Below are 3,872 nucleotides of genomic sequence, written 5' to 3' on the forward strand. Positions count from 1 at the left end.
TAACATGTGGCTTCATTTGGGATGGTCTGGATTCCAGGCGGTGCCTAGTTCACTAACCATACCTCGGCCCATTTTCGCGTGGCCATGCCCTTGTGACGGCATTTGTTGGATTAAGAGCTCCATGCCCTGCAAGAATGTGGGATCATTGATCATTTCTTGTATATCTTCTCTTGTATAGAGGCAATCCTCACCTTCTGCAGATACCCTAGGTAAATTGTCCTCCACATTTTGCGTCTCAAGGCGAAACTTCATCTACCCTTGATTCCTCATTGATGGGTTCTAGAGTTAGTATTGCTCCTTCTGTTATGCCCATCCACATGCTATCAGTGGCATTTCTAGATGTTTTTGGTTCTTTGCCACGTGATTGAAATTGATTTACATTCTCCATTTCTCTCTGTTTCTCCCTTGTTCTTTGAGTATCGAGCTCTTGTTTTCTTAAGCTCAATAATTGCAATCGTCGCTCTGCCTCAATCCTCTTCAAGTCTATTTTTATTTCCTTTGATGTAGGGAAGAAGACTTGACCTGTCTTGGCCGCACTTTCCTTATCCCTCCTAACCTTGGGGGTCGTACCACTGATCCTCACTATGTTAGTATGCTAGGAGCCAAAAGGTTGGGTTGGTAATTCTGGTCTTAGACCATGTCCAGCATTGATTGATGGGCCCATGCATGTGCCCACAGATTGCGCGTCATCTTCTGTGCCATGTTGGAGGCCAAAAAATCCTCTAGCTATATCAAAGATTTCGTTGAATCTTGCAAAAAGGGAAGATGGTTTTTCTTCCTCTCCAAGGCCAGAGAATCGTAGCCCTTCTTCCATGGATTCCTCACTACTTGTATCAACAAAGGTCAAATTGCTCCAAGTTGAAACACTCAATTGAGTGCTCGTCGAGCAACCTGAACCAACACTCCTTTGGTAGGAAGAACCTGGGTGGTTTGATGCATTATCGCATGAGTAAGGTCGTCTCCAATGAGTTTACCAAACCTCAAGTGCATGAGAGTGTATTTCGATAGGCGAAATTACCACTCTAATGTTTTTAACTAGTTTCTGTGCCAAATAGTCTCAAGTCTGTGAAACTAGCAGTAATCCGTGAAACCGCAGAGAATGGTTCACATTGTGAAGTAGCAAAAAGTAGTTCACACCGTGAAGTAACATGCAATGGTTCTCACGTTATGAACTATTCCTTGCACTGCGATAATTGAGGTTTCACATTTCGGTTTTTTTACTCAGAAATACTTCAATTTGAGTCAGATAGACCCAAATAGTGCAATTAGAGTACCCCTTTTACAACTGGTCGTCTAACAATCCTTAAATCCTGAACTAGCAGTCCATGAAAGCTTAACTTATGAACTGCTAAGGCGTGAAGTGTTAGGCCGTAAAGGCTTAACCCGTGAAGCAGCAGGCAAAGGTTTATGCCGTGAAACAGAAAATGGTTCACATTCGTGAAACGCTTCACTGCTATCTCACGTAATAAGATTCTTCAATTTCGTTGTGTCAGGATAAGGCGCTCTATTTTTAGCAAGGTAATCCCGAAAATCCCAGCGCTAATTGTGGATGCGCTTCATGCCGTTCACGCCGTGAACCACACTTTCACGTGTTTAACCATGCAGTGTCGAGACAGAATGATGTTTTGGAGTGTTATTTCCCTATCCAATTGATCCAGAATGGTCGTGCTAAGGATTGGAAATTCAATGCAAGTTATTAACATGACCAATGGCTCTTTATGTTTTAAATTTGTGTGATTTTTTTAAAAAAAATAGAAAAACAATGTGTCACTCCTACTAGTTCACGGTAGCACAATTGGTGACAAAAGTATCAAAAATGAAAGAAAAAACCAATGTAGCTTTCCTCTAAGCTCTTCCAAGTACTCACCCATACATTCAACACACAATTTTCTACAATTCTTTGTCTACCATTCAAACCTTTTCTACACAGTTTCTTCACATTGCACCTTGTAAATATAAAGGCAATGATAAATCTTGAATAGTGGGAGTTGAAGCTCTAATAAGAGGGTGGAAGAAAAAAAGGTGTTTCCCTAGCAGCGACGCCAAAAATGTTACGGGCTATCGCACCTCTCCCAAGAAGGAACTCCACACAACTGTAAACGGGAGAAGCAATAGATACAACAATCGTTGGGTACTTACCAATGCTTGGAGCTCGCGTCCCTTGAGGCTCCCCAAGCTCACTTTGAAAGGCTCCAGGCTTCCCTTGAAAGAGAGGTAATAACACCCGAGCTACTCTCAGGACCGCCCGCCCATAAGTAAGATATCGATCGTCTACAGTTTGAAATCGTTTGATATAACTAGGGTTTCGTGGCCTGTGAAGTATTTATTCTGTTGATATCTCCTCCTGTTCTCTTCACGTTCTCTCGTTGGTGTGATGATGAGAAGACAGATTTTCGGACTAGAGTTTCTGATGGCGGCTTCAAGCCGGCTCTTGAAGAAACACCCCTTGGCTGTCTGAGCACCCTCTCCCGCTTCCTACTCTGTGCCCGTCCCTCTCTGGTTCCATATGATGTGCTCACTTGCCTACAATGCGCCAATTACCAATGTCTAGGGTTTCTACCGTGCCCTTAGATTATAATGGCTATGGCGCTACACAGGAGATGTGGTTATTTTGATCACTGGGTAGTGATTACTGTACCCTTTGGATCGGGAAACGCCACATACATCTGCGTTATTCTCTGTGCAGTGCTTGCAAAGAGGGGCCAACTTCCTGCAAGCCAAGCAGGTCAGTGAATACGACGCACTTTTGGTTAGCTTCCTGCAGATCTATGGGCTTTGCTTGCTTGCCATTTCTCGGTGCTAACAGCAGACTCCATTCATAGAATGAAACGTCCTTGAATACTTCAGTGTATGTCTTTCATTTCCTATGAAACAGCGGACGCCCTCTCTGGCTATGGGACTTAATAACGGCTCGCAGCTTATTTTTGATATTCTAGCCGGTGTAATTGTCTTAAAGAGTTGTGCTCAACCATGCTCTTGTAGTTTCTTTAAATGGCTTTTTTTTTTCTTCCTCATCTTTCCAACGAAGAAGAATTGGAACTTGGTTTATCGGTAATGTTGTTTTGATAATGGTCGTCTTTGGAGATTGGAACTCTTGCCTTGCAGTCTTTCTTGGTATGACCTTGATAGGAGCACTTAATAGGTTGGACATCTAATTAGACTTGGGATCCAATTTCTCTTTTGCTACACAACAATAATGCCTCCAAGTACTTCCTCTTTACTACCTCGCTTATATGGATGATACAATGATAGGTTGGTGCTATTTGGGTTGATGGTAGTCACTTGCTGGATCAGTCGGTTCTATTACTCTTGTAGATGGTAAAATTAACTATTCAATCATTTAATAGGAGGTACATATTGCAATGGAATTATTGGTTATGCTGGCCAGCTCTATTGCTCATTCTAGATGATGAACTTGAACATTATATTGACAAGCCTTGGTAGCATGAGTAATGGATTGGCATATATACAATATGGGGCTACCTTATAGTCTCTTGGTGTGACCTTGATTGGAGCACTTAATAGGTTGGACATCTAATTGGACTTTGGATCCAATTTCTCTTTTGCTAGCACTGCCATCAGTCAAAACTTCAACTTTCTCATTGGACCTTGTCTATGATGATGGAGAGATTGAGACACATGAAACCAACAATACTAACCCTAATAATTGTGAAGTATTCATATGAATACAATATTGCATGGCCTTTATTTTGCACATCATTTTGTTGTTAACCATGATGACGCAGATGAAGTACATCTCCCCATCTGAAAAATTCAAACCTTTTAGGCCTTTCACATATACACATTGCAAGGAGTAAGATAGATTCTTCAACACTCTTCCAACGACAACCTCTCCCAAAAGAATTGCTAGC

General features: G+C 41.9%; 2 non-coding genes across 2 annotated transcripts; both read left to right on the top strand.

Annotated features, from left to right (window-relative positions):
• The first annotated feature begins 2,365 nt into the window (after positions 1–2,365).
• On the top strand, positions 2,366–2,466 carry LOC147607830 (small nucleolar RNA Z157/R69/R10). The gene has a single exon (XR_015264651.1). It is a non-coding gene; the product is annotated as a small nucleolar RNA Z157/R69/R10 (small nucleolar RNA).
• A 73-nt stretch (positions 2,467–2,539) lies between these two features.
• LOC147607831 (small nucleolar RNA snoR80) lies at positions 2,540–2,668 on the top strand. The gene has a single exon (XR_015264649.1). It is a non-coding gene; the product is annotated as a small nucleolar RNA snoR80 (small nucleolar RNA).
• The last annotated feature ends 1,204 nt before the right edge of the window (positions 2,669–3,872 follow it).

This window comes from Cibotium barometz, chromosome 54, assembly GCF_041138505.1.
Source record: "Cibotium barometz isolate CiBa-2024 chromosome 54, ASM4113850v1, whole genome shotgun sequence".
Classification (NCBI taxonomy): domain Eukaryota; kingdom Viridiplantae; phylum Streptophyta; class Polypodiopsida; order Cyatheales; family Cibotiaceae; genus Cibotium; species Cibotium barometz.